This window comes from Arachis stenosperma, chromosome 10 (assembly GCF_014773155.1).
Source record: "Arachis stenosperma cultivar V10309 chromosome 10, arast.V10309.gnm1.PFL2, whole genome shotgun sequence".
In the NCBI taxonomy this organism is placed as follows: domain Eukaryota; kingdom Viridiplantae; phylum Streptophyta; class Magnoliopsida; order Fabales; family Fabaceae; genus Arachis; species Arachis stenosperma.
The window spans coordinates 91,715,542-91,733,636 of NC_080386.1; the positions used below are offsets into that span (position 1 = coordinate 91,715,542).

At 41.0% G+C, this 18,095-nt stretch overlaps 1 non-coding gene across 1 annotated transcript; it reads right to left on the minus strand.

Moving 5' to 3' along the window:
• Positions 1-9,008: 9,008 nt before the first annotated feature.
• LOC130959154 (small nucleolar RNA R71) lies at positions 9,009-9,116 on the minus strand. The gene has a single exon (XR_009078249.1). It is a non-coding gene; the product is annotated as a small nucleolar RNA R71 (small nucleolar RNA).
• Between the last annotated feature and the right edge of the window lie 8,979 nt (positions 9,117-18,095).

The following is an 18,095-nucleotide window of genomic DNA, read 5'->3' on the forward strand; positions in this document are numbered from 1 at the left end:
TTAATTGCTATTTTCAAAATCTTTTTAATTAACTAATTGATTCAGTTCTCAATTTGCTTTGATATTATTTTCTTATTGATTTTCGAATTTTTTATTTTAATTGCCTTTTGTTTTATTTTATTTTTTTTCGGTTAATTCAAAAAAAAACACAATTTATCTATTTGCAATCATTATCATTTCCCTTTTGTCCATTATGGACCTAAGAGGGATTGATCAGTCCAAAAGGACTCTGGGGTCATATGCTAATCCCATTACAGCTGCATATGGGAGTAGCATCTGTACACCTCCCATCAAAGCAAGCAGCTTTGAGCTAAATCCTCAACTCATTATCATAGTGCAGCAAAATTGCCAGTATTCCGGTCTTCCACAGGAAGAACCTACTGAGTTTCTGGCACAGTTCTTACAAATTGCTGACACAGTACATGATAAAGAGGTAGATCAGGATGTCTACAGACTATTACTGTTTCCATTTGCTGTAAAAGATCAAGCTAAAAGGTGGTTGAATAACCAACCTACAGCAAGCATAAAAACATGAAAACAGTTATCAGACAAATTCTTGAATCATTTTTACCCTCCAAAGAGGATGACACAGCTAAGGCTGGACATCCAAGGCTTTAAACAAGAGGATAATGAATCCCTTTATAATGCCTGGGAGAGGTATAGAGGTATGCTTAGAAAATGCCCCTCTGAAATGTTTTCAGAGTGGGTACAGCTAGACATCTTCTACTATGGGCTCACAGAAAAAGCTCAGATGTCTTTAGACCACTCAGCTGGTGGATCTATACACATGAGGAAGACAATTGAAGAAGCTCAAGAGCTTATAGACACTGTTGCTAGAAACCAATACTTATATTCTAGCAATGAGTTCGTTCCAAAAGAGGAAGTCATGGCATTAGTCACTGATCCTAATCCTCAAGAACAGATGAATGAGCTTAATCAACAATTGCTCCTGATGACAGAACAGTTAGCAGAATTTAAAGAAATGCTCCATGATACTAAGGTTGCTAACAAGAACATAGAACTGCAGTTGAATCAAGCAAAACAGCAAATATCTAAACAGATAACAGAAGAATGTCAAGCAGTTCAACTGAGGAGTGGGAAAACACTGAACACCACTGCTCAAAAGAGCAAAAAGCCAAACAAGGAACAATTGACAGAGGATAACCAAACCACTGTTCAAAATCCCTCTGAGGACAGTAATAGCCCAGAGAGGAATGTTATTGGCGTTCAAACGCCAGAAAGGGAAGGAAAGCTGGCGTTAAACGCCCATTCCTTGCCCAGTTCTGGCGTTCAAACGCCAGAAAAGGGGGAAAAGTTGGCGTTAAACGCCCATTTTCCACCCAATCCTGGCGTTCAGACGCCAAGGGAGGATCAGACACCTGAGAGTGCTGACAATAATCCCTCTAACAAGGCTTCTTCAACCACTTCTGTAAGGAATAAACCTGCAGCATCAAGGGTTGAAGAATATCAAGCCAAGATGCCTTATCCTCAGAAACTCCGCAAGGCGGAACAGGATAAACAATTTGCCCGCTTTGCAGACTATCTAAGGACTCTTGAAATAAAGATTCCGTTTGCAGAGGCACTTGAGCAAATACCTTCTTATGCTAAGTTCATGAAAGAGATCTTAAGTCATAAGAAGGATTGGAGAGAAACTGAAAAAGTGTTTCTCACTGAAGAATGCAGTGCAGTCATTCTGAAAAGCTTACCAGAAAAGCTTCAAGATCCTGGAAGCTTTATGATACCATGCACATTAGAGGGCGCTTGCACCAAGACAGCCCTATGTGATCTTGGAGCATGCATCAATCTAATACCTGCATCCACTATCAGAAAGCTTGGGTTGACTGGAGAAGTCAAACCAACCAGGATATGCCTCCAACTTGCTGATGGCTCCATTAAACACCCATAAGGCATAATAGAGGACATGATTGTCAAGGTTGGGCCATTTGCCTTTCCAACTGACTTTGTGGTGCTGGAAATGGAGGAGCACAAGAGTGCAACTCTCATTCTAGGAAGACCTTTCCTAGCAACTGGACGAACTCTCATTGATGTACAAAGAGGGGAAGTAACCCTGAGAGTCAAAGAGGATGAGTTCAAGTTGAATGCTGTAAAAGCTATGCAGCATCCAGACACTCCAAATGACTGCATGGGCGCTGACATTATTGACTCTCTGGTAGAAGAGATCAATATGACTGAAAGCCTAGAATCAGAGCTTGAAGACATCTTCAGGGATGCTCAGCCTGATCAAGAAGAACCACAGGAGATAAAGGAATTTTCGAAAATTCCTCAAGAGGAGGATAAGCCTCCCAAACCTGAACTCAAACCACTACCACCATCCCTGAAATATGCATTTCTGGGAGGGGGTGAAACTTTTCCAGTGATTATAAGCTCTGCTTTAAATCCACAGGAAGAGGAAGCACTGATTCAAGTGCTAAGGACACACAAGACAGCTCTTGGGTGGTCCATAAGTGATCTCAAGGGCATTAGCCCAGCTAGATGCATGCACAAGATCCTATTGGAGGATAATGCCAAACCAGTGGTCCAACCACAAAGGAGGCTAAATCCAGCCATGAAGGAGGTAGTGCAGAAAGAGGTCACTAAATTACTAGAGGCTGGGATTATTTATCCTATTTCTGATAGCCCCTGGGTGAGCCCTGTCCAAGTTGTCCCCAAAAAGGGAGGCATGACAGTGGTTCATAATGAAAAAAATGAACTGGTTCCTACAAGAACAGTCACAGGGTGGCGCATGTGTATTGACTACAGAAGGCTCAATACAGCCACCAGAAAGGATCATTTCCCTTTACCATTCATAGACCAAATGCTAGAAAGACTAGCTGGTCATGATTATTACTGCTTTTTGGATGGCTATTCAGGCTACAACCAGATTGCAGTAGATCCTCAGGACCAAGAGAAAACAGCATTCACTTGCCCTTCTGGCGTGTTTGCCTACAGAAGGATGCCTTTTGGTCTGTGCAATGCACCTGCAACCTTTCAGAGGTGCATGCTCTCTATCTTCTCAGATATGGTAGAGAAATTTCTGGAAGTCTTCATGGATGACTTCTCAGTATATGGAGACTCATTCAGCTCCTGTCTTAACCACCTAGCACTTGTCCTGAAAAGATGCCAAGAGACTAACCTGGTTTTAAACTGGGAGAAATGTCACTTTATGGTGACTGAGGGAATTGTCCTTGGGCATAAAATTTCAAGCAGGGGAATAGAGGTGGATAAGGCAAAGGTAGAGGTAATTGAAAAATTACCACCACCTGCCAATGTTAAGGCAATCAGAAGCTTTCTGGGGCTTGCAGGATTTTACAGAAGGTTTATAAAGGATTTTTCGAAAATTGCAAAACCTCTGAGTAACCTGCTAGCTGCTGACACACCATTTGTGTTTGACACACAGTGTCAGCAGGCATTTGAGACCCTGAAAGCTAAGCTGGTCACAGCACCAGTCATCTCTGCACCAGACTGGACATTGCCATTTGAGTTAATGTGTGATGCCAGTGATCATGCCATTGGTGCAGTGTTGGGACAGAGGCATAACAAACTTCTGCACGTCATTTATTATGCTAGCCGTGTTCTAAATGATGCACAGAAGAATTACACAACCACAGAAAAAGAATTACTTGCAGTGGTTTATGCCATTGACAAGTTTAGATCTTATCTAGTAGGATCCAAAGTGATTGTGTACACTGACCATGCTGCTCTTAAATACTTACTCACAAAGCAGGATTCAAAACCCAGGCTAATAAGATGGGTGTTACTTCTGCAAGAGTTTGATATAGAAATAAGAGACAGAAAAGGGACAGAGAACCAAGTAGCTGATCATCTGTCCCGAATAGAACCAGTAGCTGGGGCGTCCCTCCCTTCTACTGAGATCTCTGAGACTTTCCCAGATGAGCAACTCTTTGCTATTCAGGAAGCTCCATGGTTTGCAGATATTGCAAATTATAAAGCTGTGAGGTTCATACCCAAGGAGTACAGCAGTGTGCAAAGAAAGAAATTAATTTCAGATGCCAAGTACTACCTCTGGGATGAACCATATCTCTTTAAGAGATGTGCTGACGGAGTGATCCGCAGATGTGTACCCAGAGAAGAAGCACAAAGGATCCTATGGCATTGCCATGGATCATAGTATGGAGGACATTTTGGAAGTGAGCGAACAGCCACTAAAGTCCTCCAGTGTGGCTTCTACTGGCCTACTCTCTAAAAAGATTCCCGAGAGTTTGTGCGTAACTGTGACAGTTGCCAAAGAGCTGGTAACCTGCCTCACAGATATGCCATGCCTCAACAAGGGATATTAGAGATAGAATTGTTTGATGTATGGGGAATTGACTTCATGGGGCCATTCCCACCATCATACTCAAACACTTACATTCTGGTGGCGGTGGACTATGTATCTAAGTGGGTAGAAGCAATTGCTACACCCACTAATGATACCAAGACCGTGCTAAAATTCCTCCAGAAACACATCTTCAGCAGATTTGGTGTTCCCAGAGTACTAATCAGTGATGGGGGCTCTCATTTCTGCAACAGACAGCTATACTCTGCCATGGTTAGATATGGAATTAGCCATAAAGTGGCGACTCCGTATCATCCACAGACAAATGGGCAAGCTGAAGTCTCTAACAGAGAGCTAAAAAGAATCCTAGAACGGACTGTGATAGCCCGAAGAAAGGATTGGGCAAAGAGCTTGGATGATGCTCTGTGGGCATACAGAACAGCATTCAAGACTCCTATAGGAACCTCTCCATACCAACTGGTGTATGGGAAGGCCTGTCATTTGCCTGTGGAACTGGAACATAAAGCCTACTGGGCGACCAGATTCCTAAACATGGATGCTCAGTTAGCTGGTGAAAAAAGATTGCTCCAGTTAAATGAGCTAGAGGAGTTCAGACTCAATGCCTTTGAAAATGCAAAAATTTACAAGGAAAAGGCAAAGAAGTGGCATGACAAGAAATTGTCAACCAGAGTCTTTGAGCCAGGACAAAAGGTTCTGCTCTTCAACTCCAGGCTCAAATTGTTCCCAGGAAAACTCAAATCCCGGTGGAGGGGTCCGTATGTGATCACAGGAGTGTCACCATATGGATATGTTGAGCTTCAGGATATTGATTCTGACAAAAAGTTCATTGTTAATGGACAGAGAATCAAGCATTATCTTGAAAGCAATTTTGAGCAGGAATGCTCAAAACTGAGACTTGAGTGATTCTCAGTAAAGGTCCAGCTAAAGACAGTAAAGAAGCGCTTGCTGGGAGGCAACCCAGTGATGAGCGGATAATTTGTACGCTTTTTGGCATTGTTTTTAGTATCTTTTAGTTAGTTTTTATTATATTTTTATTAGTTTTTAGTTGAAATTCACTTTTCTGGACTTTACTATGAGTTTGTGTGTTTTTCTGTGATTTCAGGTATTTTCTGGCTGAAATTGAGGGATCTGAGCAAAAATCTGATCCAGAGACTCAAAAGGACTGCAGATGCTGTTGGATTCTGACCTCCCTGCACTCGAAGTGGATTTTCTGGAGCTACATAAGCCCAATTGGCGCGCTCTCAACGGCGTTGGAAATTAGACATCCTGGGCTTTCCAGCAATATATGATAGTCCATACTTTGCCCAAGATTTGATGGCCCAAACCGGCGTTCAAAGTCACCTCAAGAAATTCCAGCGTTAAACGCCGGAACTGGCACCTAAATGGGAGTTAAACGCCCAAACTGGCACCAAAGCTGGCGTTTAACTCCAAGGAGAGTCTCTACACGAAAATGCTTCATTGCTCAGCCCAAGCACACACCAAGTGGGTCCGGAAGTGGATTTTTATGTCATTTACTCATCTCTGTACACCCTAGGCTACTAGTTTTCAATAAGTAGGACCTTTTACTATTGTATTTTCATCTTTGGATTATTTTTCAGATCCTTTGATCATCTTTGGACATCTAGTTCTTAGATCATTTGGGAGGCTGGCCTCACGGCCATGCCTAGACCTTGTTCTTATGTATTTTCAACGGTGGAGTTTCTACACACCATAGATTAAGGTGTGGAGCTCTGCTGTACCTCGAGTATTAATACAATTACTATTGTTCTTCTATTCAATTCCGCTTGTTCTTTGTCCAAGATATCACTTGTTCTTCAACTTGATGGATGTGATGATCCGTGACACTCATCATCATTCTCACTCATGAACAAGGTGACTGACAACCACTCTTGTTTTACAAGCATACGAGGCTTAGTGAATATCTCTTGGATTCCTGATACACGATGCATGGTTGATCGCCTGACAACCGAGTGCTCGCCTGACAAACGAGCCAGCCATTCCGTGAGATCAGAGTCTTCGTGGTATAGGCGAGAACTGATGGCGGCATTCAAGAGAATCCGGAAGGTCTAACCTTGTCTGTGGTATTCTGAGTAGGATTCAATGATTGAATGACTGTGACGTGCTTCAAACTCCTAGCAGGCGGGGCGTTAGTGACAGACGCAAAAGGATCGATGGATTTTATTCCGGCCTGACCGAGAACCGACAGCTGATTAGCCATATGCTGTGACAGAGCATGGGAACATTTTCACTGAGAGGATGGGAGGTAGCCATTGACAACGGTGAAACCCTACATGAGCTTGCCATGGAAAGGAGTAAGAAGGATTGGATGAAGACTGTAGGAAAGCAGAGAGACGGAAGGGAAGGCATCTTCATACACTTATCTGAAGCTCTTACCAATGATATACATAAGTATCCCTATCTTTATCTTTATGCTTTATTCGTTTATCACTATACCCATTTGAGTCTGCCTGACTGAGATTTACAAGGTGACCATAGCTTGCTTCATACCAACAATCTCCGTGGGATCGACCCTTACTCGCGTAAGGTTTATTACTTGGACGACCCAGTGCACTTGCTGGTTAGTTGTGCGAAGTTGTGTTTATGCCATGGTATTGAGCACCAAGTCTTTGGAGCCATTACTAGGGATTATTTCGTGTATTAAAAAAGTAGTGATCACAATTTCGCGCACCAAGTTTTTGGCGCCGTTGCCGGGGATTGTTCTTGAGTATGGACAACTGACGGTTCATCTTGTTGCTTAGATTAGGTATTTTTTTTTCAGAGTTCTTGAGAATGAATTCTAGTGTTTCATGATGATCTGTTGAAATCTGGCTGGCCGAGAAGCCATGTCTAATTTCATTGGACCGAGGTTTCAACTGATCATCACAATAGCTTGTTGATCTCTATCAATCTTGCTATTGGAGCAATGATCTGCTAAGGCTTGGCTGGCCATTGGCCATGTCTAGTGTTTTGGACCGAAGCTTTCTTTGAAAGCTTGGCTGGCTGTGAAGCCATGTCTAATTCCTGGACCGGAGTCTTAGACTAGCATTGCAATGATTCCTGGAAATTCAAATTGAGAATTCTGAAACCTTTATTTTCTATTTCCATATAATTTTTGAAAAAAGCACAAAAAAATTTATAAAAATCATAAAAACCAAAAAAAAAATTTTTATGTTTCTTGTTTGAGTCTAGTGTCTAATTTTAAGTTTGGTGTCTTGCATGCCTTGTTTATTTGATCTTGGTTCTATTTTCAAGTCAATAGTACAGGGAACTGAAGATTCAGAACATGCAGCAGAGGAATTACACAGAAAAAGCTGGGCGTTCAAAACGCCCAGTAAAGAAGGACAGACTGGCGTTTAAACGCCAGCCAGGGTACCTGGTTGGGCGTTTAACGCCCAAAAAGGGTGCATTTTGGGCGTTAAACGCCAGAATGGATACCATTCTGGGCGTTTAACGCCAGGATGGCACAAGGGGGAGGATTTTGTTTTCAAAATCAATTTTTTTCAAGTTTTCAAAGCTTTTCAAAATCAAATCTTTTTCAAATCATATCTTTTCAATCAAATGTTTTCAAAATCAATTTCTTTCCTTTTTCAAAGATACTTACTAACAATTAATGATTTGATTGAACATTTTAAGTATGTTGCCTTTTTTGTTGAGAAAGATTTAATGTTTGAATCATATCTTTTCTTGTTAGGCAAGTCATTAATTTTTAAAATCAAATCTTTTTAAATTGTTTTTCAAATCATATCTTTTAAAATGTTTTTCAAATCATATCTTCTCAATCACATTTTTTTAACCAATCATATCTTCTTAATCACATCTTTTTCAAAATAGTTTTCAATCAAATCTTCTTAATTTCTAATTTCAAAATCTTTTTCAAAATTCAATTGATTTCTTTTCTACTTTGAGTTTTCGAAAATTATCAATCAATTTCTCAAAATGTTTTTGACATCTTTTTAATTGAATTTTCGAAAATTCTCTTCCCTCCTTCTCACATCCCTCTATTTATGGAGTATCACTCCTTCTTAATGCACAATTCGAACTCCATTTAATTAAAGTTCGAATTCTTCTCCTTCTTCTTTCTTCTATTTTTCTTTTCCTCTGACACCTCAAGGAATCTCTGTACTGTGACATAGAGGATTCCATATTTTCTTGTTCTCTTCTCTTTCATATGAGCAGGAGCAGAGACAAAGGCATTCTTGTTGAAGCTGACCCTGAACCTGAAAGGACCTTGAAGCGGAAGCTAAGAGAAGCTAAGGCACAACTCTCTGTTGAGGACCTGACCGAATTCTTCAAAGAAGAAGAACCCATGGCAGCCGAAAACAACAACAATGCCAACAATGCAAGGAAGGTGCTAGGTGACTTTACTGCACCTACTCCCGACTTCTATGGGAGAAGCATCTCTATCCCTGCCATTGGAGCAAACAACTTTGAGCTTAAGCCTCAATTAGTTTCTCTAATGCAACAGAATTGCAAGTTCCATGGACTTCCATTGGAAGATCCTCATCAGTTTTTAGCTGAGTTCTTGCAAATCTGTGACACAGTCAAGACTAATGGGGTTGACCCTGAGGTCTACAGACTGATGCTATTCCCTTTTGCTGTAAGAGACAGAGCTAGAATATGGTTGGACTCTCAACCAAAAGAAAGCCTGGACTCATGGGAAAAGCTAGTCAATGCCTTCTAGGCAAAGTTCTTTCCACCTCAAAAATTGAGTAAGCTTAGAGTGGAAGTCCAAACCTTCAGACAGAAGGATGGAGAATCCCTCTATGAAGCTTGGGAAAGATACAAACAATTAATCAGAAAGTGTCCCTCTGACATGCTTTCTGAATGGACCATCATAGGTATTTTCTATGATGGTCTCTCTGAACTATCCAAGATGTCTTTGGATAGCTCTGCTGGAGGATCTCTTCATCTGAGGAAGACGCCTACAGAGGCTCAAGAGCTCATTGAAATGGTTGCAAATAACCAATTCATGTCCACTTCTGAAAGGAATCCCGTGAACAATGGGACTAGTCAGAAGAAAGGAGTTCTTGAGATTGACACTCTGAATGCCATATTGGCTCAGAACAAGATATTGACTCAACAAGTCAATTTGATTTCTCAAAGTCTGTCTGGAATGCGAAATGCACCAAGCAGTACTAAGGATGCTTCATCTGAAGAAGAAGCTTATGATCCTGAGAACCCTTCAATGGAAGAGGTGAATTACCTAGGAGAACCCTATGGAAACACCTATAATTCTTCATGGAGAAATCACCCAAATTTCTCATGGAAGAATCAAGAGAGACCTCAACAAGGTTTCAACAACAATAATGGTGGAAGAAACAGGTTTACCAATGGCAAACCTTTTCCATCATCTTCTCAGCAACAGACAGAGAATCCTAAGCAGAACCCCTCTGACTTAGCAACCATGGTCTCTGATCTAATCAAAACCACTCAAAGTTTCATGACTGAAACAAGGTCTTCCATTAGGAATTTGGAAGCACAAGTGGGACAGCTGAGCAAGAAAGTTACTGAACTCCCTCCTAGTACTCTCCCAAGTAATACAGAAGAAAATCCAAAAGGAGAGTGCAAAGCCATAACCATGGCCGAATCTGGAGAGGAAAGAGAGGAAGAGGACGCCACTGAGAAAGACCTCAATGGGCGTGCACCAACCTCCTCTGAGTTCCCCAATGAGGAACCATGGGAATCTGAGGCTCAAAATGAGACCATAGAGATTCCATTGGACTTACTTCTGCCCTTCATGAGCTCTGATGAGTATTCTTCCTCTGAAGAGGATGAGTATGTCACTGAAGAGCAAGTTGCTAAATACCTTGGAGCAATCATGAAGCTAAATGACAAGTTATTTGGAAATGAGACTTGGGAGGATGAACCTCCTTTGCTCACCAAAGAACTGGATGACTTGTTGATACGTAAAAATTAGATTTCACGTATAACCGGCAAGTATACCGGGTCGTATCAAGTAATAAAACTCACAAAGAGTGAGGTCGATCCCACGGAGATTGGTAGATTAAGCAACTTTAGTTAAATGGTAGATTTAGTCAAGCAAACGTAGTTTTGATTTCATGAGCATTTTGATTTTTGGACATAATTACAAGAATTTAAATGGCAAAGAATGTAAAGAACTAGAAGAGAGAAATACAGTGAAAGTAAATAACGGAAACTTAAATTGCAAGAAACTTAAATGACATCAAAAGTAAATTGCATGAAAATAGAGTGCTGAATTCTAAAGAGCAAAAGAGTAAATAGCAAGAAATAAAGAAGCAGAATGTAAATGACAAGAATAATAAATTGCAAGAGTGTAGAAGGGAATTAGGCAATGGGTATTCAAGCACTAAGAGCAAAAGAAATGAGAATTAATGATAGAGAGAATCATTAGGGATCAGAGATGCTAGTTTTCATGAATTGATGTTAGTCAAATCCTTCTCAATCATGGGTATAGATCCATGGCAAGTGGGTAATTGAATCCCAATCTCTTGGTGATTCAATTTCTCTCCACATAACCAAATGCCACTCTCGTGATCTATTTGTTCATGAGAAGAGATGAAGCTCAAATCTAATCCAGCCACACAATTCCCAGAATCTCAACCAAGGAGAGTTACATCTCACATACTAACCAAGGTGTATTGATTAAGGAAATCATGAAAGGATGAACTCTAAACTGAATTATGTGACTCATTCCTCAAATTCACCACATAATTCATATAGATTAACCCCTCTCTCGATGGTGGTTGAATCTTTGAAGAACAAGAGTTCCCTCTTTAGATCAACCACTAAAATTGAGGAGGACAAGATGAATTCACCAATTCATTCCAACAAGCAGAGCTCCTCCCCCTAATGAAAGTGGGGTTTAGTGAGTCATTGCTCCAATTTCAACAACAATTTCCATCAACAAAAATTAAACTAAGTGTAAAAGAAAGATGAAGAAGAATAAGGAAATGCTTAAAGCTTCAGAAAATGAAGAAGAGAAGTTCCAAGGAGAATCCCAAAAAATGCTCTCGGGTATACTCCCGGAAGTACCAAAAGAGTTCTCAAAATAAAAGTGCTAAGAGTCTAAAAAGTCTAAGTGTCAAAAGTCCTCTCAAAGTACAAACTCAATCTCTATTTATATTAGTCCTAAAATTCCTTCAAAGATCTTCAATTGGGCTAGCAATGTGGGCTTTCTCTTTGTTGAATTTCTGGTTCAATTGATGAAGTTTCTGGCCTTTGTGAGGAATAGAGGAAGCAGAGCAAGTTGGCTACAATTCTGGCCCATTGAGGGGCGTTATTGGCAACAACTCTAGGCTTAATGCACGTTGGCAACGTGCATGGTATTTTCCTGGAAGTGAAGTTTGAGACTTGGGCGTTGCTGGCCCAAGTTATTGCCAACAACTTGCTTTTCTTCTTCTTGACTCTTCTTTCATGTCTAATGTTGCCCAGAATTTGAGTGTCAATCCTCTGCTTCAATATGGACTATTATACATCATTGGAAAGCTCTTGATGTCTTCTTTCCAATGCCACTGGAATCACCTCATTTGGACTTTCCTAGCTCAAGTTATGCTTCCTCAAAGAAGGTAAGGTCAAGCTGCCAAGTTGTTGCCAAAAACGCACCCATTCTCCCAAGTTGGCAACGTGCTCGTGCCTAGCCTCCCAAGGCAGAGAAATGAGGCTGGCGTTGTTGCCAAACACGCCTTCTTGCTAGCACGTTGGCAACGTGCCCGTTGCTTCCTCATGGGCTGCCTTCTAGCCTCCTTGAATTTCAACTTCATTTCCTTGTTTTTGGGCCTAAAGATGACTCTGATTCGAGCTTCCATTTCATGCTCCACTATAGACTATTATATATGGTTGGAAAGCTCTGAATGTCAGCTTTCCAACGCAACTGGAAGCACTCAATTTGGATCTCTATAACTCAAGTTATGCTCGTTTGAAGGAGACAGGGTCAGGCTGCCAAAATCGCACACGTTTTTGGTGAAAACGCCCTTGTTTCCAGCGTTGCCAACGTGCTCAGATTCTAAAGCTCTAAATGAAGCCATCTTTTGAAGCTTCAAATGAATGCCAATCCCATACTATGATATATGGTTGGAAAGCTCTGGATGTCTACTTTTCAATGCCGTTGAGAGTGCATCATTTGGATCTTTGTAGCTCAAGATATACTCCATTGAAGGAGGTAAGGTCAGGCTGTCCAGCTCTCCAGCGTTTTTGGCAAACACTCCTTTGTTCTTCCAAGTTAGCAACGTGCTACCTCCATTCTTCACCATCCAAAGCTTCCTGGCGTTGTTACCAAACACACCAATGCTCTCTTGAGTTGGTAACGTGCTCTATGCTCTTTCCTAGCTCCAAATATTGCTTCCCACGTTGGCATTGAACACGCCTATAGAAGCTGGCGTTGGCAACGTGGTTGGCAGCTCTTCCTGGCGTTGGCAACGTGGTTGGCAGCATGTCCTGGCGTTGGCAACTTGGCTGGCACCCAAGATTTGGTGTCTAGCCAAGCAACCATTCCTGGCGTTGCCTCAGAACACGCCAATGCAAGTGGCGTTGGCAACGTGCTTGCTAGCCCAAGATCTTGCCCCTGGCGTTATTGAAGAACACGCCAGTTCATTTCCAAGTTAGCAACGCTCTCGTGTGCCCATACTCCTAGCTTGCATGCGTTACCAAGGAACACTCCCATGGTTCCTAGCTCAGCAATGTGCTCGAGCTCCCCTTGGCTTAACTCTTTGCTTGCCTGGGCGTTGTCTTCAAACACGCACCATTTTCTTCAAGTTAGCAACGCCAACATATGCTCTTCCAAGGCTGCCTGGCGTTGCCTCCAATAACGCAGCCTTTCTCCAAGTTGGCAACACCAACATATGCTCTTCCAAGGCTGCCTGGCGTTGCCTCCAATAACGCAGCCTTTCTCCAAGTTGGCAACGCCAACTTCTCTTCTTCTTGCCCAGCTTGCATCATTCTTGCTTCCATGCTTCCTTGTTTCATCACCTATCATCAACAAAGGAAATAGCTTCAAAGTCTTACCAATTCATGCAATAAATTTCATGAGATTCATTCATACTCATTCATGTATGTATTCCTTAAATCATTTGCATGCATTTGGCTAGAATCAACATGTTCCTTGGTGTTCTCATGCATGAAGACAAAACTCATAAAAAGACTTGTTTATTTAGAGAAAATGAGTGAAACTAAGCTAAAACCAACTAAACTAACTAGCTAATATAGTAAATATGCAAATGCATCACAACACCAAACTTAAACCTTGCTTGTCCTCAAGCAACAAAAGAACTATGCACAAAGATTTCTTTTAATTGGAATGAGTTGAGGAATAGCTTGTAATACCTTGGTGAGTGAAGTGATTAAGTGATAGTGGGGTGAACTCTAAATTATGTGTTCATGCAAGGGTCCCAGTGCTTATCAGTCCTTACATTTTGGGAGTCTTAGATCTTAGGACTTTCATTCAAATGATATCATGGAAATCTCTCTATAGGTAATCACCTTGAAACAGCACATAGTTTATGTGTCTTGGCCTTGACTCTAAGTGTCATGTCTCAAAGCGGCTCTTTAGATAAGCTTTCAATCAATACTCCCAAACCAGTTGGTTTTAAGGTATTAGGTGTTGAAACACCCCTTAGGATTTACTTGCTCAAGCCTCTCTCTTTGACACAATTCTACCACAAGCATTTAACTAGGATAGTAACTCTTTGAGTTCTCATTTCCTTCTTTTTCTTCCTAGTAATTGATGCTCAGAGCCTTTTGCCATGTTCTTTTTTTTTTTTTTTTGCTGCTTCTTGGATCAATAAGTGTTTGAGAATCTCCATAATACTTTTTGAACTCTATTTCCTGCCTATGAGCTCCCATGCAAGTTTTCACAAACATGAAACCTCAATACACAATCATACAACTAGAACCACCACTTCTCTTAATCTTTTGCTTGCCTCAAAATAGATTTTTGACTCCTCAATCATTCTTTTCAAAGAAATGTTCTCTGTTTGCATTTTCATAGGTATTGAGTGCAAGCAATTTCAAGAGTATGGTGTTATGATATATCAAACATCTTAGTTATTGAACTACAAAGAAGTTATACTAAGCAGACAAACAGGGGTACAATATCACTTTCAATCATAGTAGTTTGAATACAAGACAATCACTCAACAATACAACCTTTTGGAGTTTACTTGCTTTACTCCTTATCATCATCATTGTTGGTCTTTATATCCCTCTTTGTCTCTTTGGTTGATGATGCTTGATCCTTTTCAAGATTGAAGTGATCGCCTACAATGAACTTTGAAAGTTGCTTGTCCCCAAGCACTTGAGAGATGGTTAGCATGCATGTATGCTTGTGATCTTCTAGACATAAGTTGGTGTGGGGACACCAAACTTAGTTCCTTGCTTACTTTTATATGCAGTGGAATGAATACATGTAAGAAACATCAAGTGCTTCTATTAAGGAAATAAAATCTAAATTAAAAGTAGCAATTGTTAAGTAATTTTTCTGATTGTTTGGAGCTAGTGACTAATCATGCAAAGGGTTAAAATGTGTCTTTAATGAAACTTTTTGGTGGAACACCAAACTTAGCACCTCACATTCACCTTTGAATTCTGTTGGTGTGTAACACCAAACTTAGCTCCTTGCAATGCAGATAAATATACTTAACTCTTTTATTGAATTAACTAAGAAAAGAAGACTACCTTTGGTTGGGTTGCCTCCCAACAAGCGCTTTTTTTTTCGTCATTAGCTTGACGGTTGTCCCTCTTTAGGGCGGATGATGATCATAGTGCCTTAATCCTTCCCCTCTCACCGTGAGCTTCCTTCCAGTATCATTCTTGATGATTTTCACATGTTCAAGTGAGAGGATTTTGTTCACTGTGTAGTATCCAGAAAAGTGTGGAGATGTCTCTATTGGTTGGTAAGTTAGCATCACTTTATCCCCTGGTGAGAAGTCTTCTGTGGAGATTTTCTTGTTTCTCCATCCTCTTGGCATTTTCTTCTTGGGAGTCTCTTCTTTTCCAGGAGATAGTTCAGGTTTTGGGATCTCAATTTTTGGACTGTCCTTGCTATGAATCTTAAATGCTGACTTTGATTGCAGCTTCTCCTCTATTCTTTGAGCTTGTTGCAGCACCTCCACCTCTTCATTTTCTTTCCAGCATGAGCTTGGAAGTGCCTCATCAGGTGCCTCTTTCAAGTTTGGATCTATGGAATCAATCTTCATACACTCTTCCTCTTGGGTGGAGTCTTGCAAATTCTTGAAGACATGGAACACTATATGCTCATCATGCACCCTTAGCATTAATTCTCCTTTTTCGACATCTATCAATGCCCTGGCAGTAGCTAAAAAGGGCCTCCCTAGAATAATGGGAGTGTTGTCATCTTCCTCTATGTCTAGGATGACAAAGTCAACCGGGAGGAAAAATTTGTCCACCTTTACTAATACATTCTCTACAACCCCGAGTGCTTGCTGAATAGATTTATCCGCCATTTGAAGGGCTATCTTTGTAGGTTTCAATTCATGAATCTGAAGCTTCCTCATCAAAGATAGAGGCATCAGATTTATGCTTGCACCAAGATCACAAAATGCTCTCTCAATCATCATGTTACCTATTGTGCAGGGGATGTGAAAGCTCCCTGGGTCTTTCATCTTCTTTGGCAACTTTTTCTGGATGATGGCACTACACTCCCTGGTCATCACAACCGTTTGTCCCTCTTTCAAGGATCTTTTCTTTGTCAACAATTCCTTCATGAACTTAGCATATAGGGGCATCTGTTCAAGTGCATCAATGAAGGGGATGTTGATGTGTAGTGTCTTGAATATTTCCAAGAATTTGGAATATTGCTTCTCTTTGTTCTCTTCTTTAAACCTTTGAGGGTATGGGAGCATTGGTTGGTATGCTTTCACTGCCTCCTTCTTAGCTAATTTATCACTTTGTGTATAGGTTTCTTGCTCCTGCTTTTGTTCCTTCACCTCTTCTTTAAGCCTTCTTTGATGTGCTCTTCCTGAGTAATGGCTTCTGTCTCCACTTTCTTCCCACTTCTCAGGGTGATTGCTTTACACTCCTCCCATTTTATGGCTTTTTCTGTGTCTCTTGGGTTGGGTATCGTATCACTTGGAAGAACATTGGTTGGCCGTTCAGCTTGTTTGGCTAATTGTCCCACTTGTCGCTCAATACTCTTCATGGTGGCCTCATGTTCCTTTTGTCCCTTAGCTAAGGCTTGAGTGGTTTGAGCAAGTGCTTGCAAGGTTGCTTCAAGACTTGCAATTCTGGTCTCATGATGGTCAATTGGGGATATGATGGGGGTTGATTGTTGTTGGAAGTTGTTGGGTGGATTAGTGTGGTAATTCTGTGTGTTGGATGTTGGTGCAGGGAAGTTGTTTTGGTGAGTTTGTGAGTTATTATGAGGGTGTTGATATGTGTTTTGTGTTTTTCTATATTGGTTAGTGTTGGTGGCATGGTGATTTTGGTTATTTGTGTTACGGTTGTGGTTGTGGTTGTTGTTCTTTTGCCAATGGTTTTCACCCCACCTTAGATTGGGATGATTTTTCCAAGAGGAGTTGTATGTATCACCATGAAATTCATCCTGAGAATTTGAAGTATTTTGCATGTATTGAACTTGTTCTTGTGGCTGTTCAACAATGGTCCCTTCACCTTGGCTCCATTCAAGTGATGGTTGATTTGTTGTGTTCACTGATGCAAGTTGCATACCATCCATTCTTTTTGTTATCATTTCCATTTGTTGTTGGATTTGTTGGTGCATTAACTTGTTTTGTGCCAAGATAGCATCAACGCCTTCAAGCTCCATTACACCTTTCTTTGGGGTCGGGTTATGCTGCCTCTCTGATGAGTAATAATACTGATTGTTTGCCACAATCTCAATGAGGTCTTGAGCCTCCTCGGCAGTTTTCATCATGTTGAGTGATCCCCCTGATGAGTAGTCTAGTCCCTTCCTTGCTTCTGGACTTAGGCCTTCATAGAAGTTTTGGAGTTTGACCCAATCACTAAACATGTCAGGTGGGCATCTTCTCATTAGTGCCTTGTACCTTTCCCAGGCTTCATATAACGACTCCCCATCCATTTGCCTAAAAGTCTGAACCTCTGTCTTCAACTTGATGATCTTTTGAGGTGGGTAGAACTTTGCTAGAAATCTGCTCATCACTTCATTCCAATCATTGAGGCTTTCCTTAGGGAATGATTCTAGCCATTGAGTGGCTTTATCCCTCAAATAGAATGGGAATAGAAACAATTTGTAGACATCTGGATGCACTCCATTTGTCTTCACTGTGTTGCATATCCTCAGAAAAACAGACAAATGTTGATTTGGGTCTTCAAGAGGTCCCCCTCCATAGGAGCAGTTGTTTTGTACCAACGTGATGAGTTGGGGTTTTAACTCAAAATTATTGGCCTGAACTGGAGGAGTGGCAATGCTGCTCCCACAATGTCTTGGATCAGGGATGGTGTAAGAAGAAAGCACCCTTCTAGGTGGTCTATCATTGTTGTTGATCCCTCCAGGATTGTGCATCTCATCCTCCATGACTTGATCTTCTCCCTCTGAATCCTCTTCACCAACTATTCCCTTTCCTCTTTCTGCTCTCCTTATCCTTCGGCGGGTTCTCTCGTCCTCGTCCTCAGTATTAAGTCTATTAACTCCTGACATACACAAACAAAACCAAAATTACAAGTGAAATATTCTAGAACTAGAGTGGAATTGGAGTTAGTGAAACAAAGTATCAAACAGTTAGTGGGCTTAACAAAAACACTAAAAAAAATGCTTAATCTAAATCACCCTTCACTTAATCATTGTCAATCTTCTCCAATCCCCGGCAACGGCGCCAAAAACTTGATA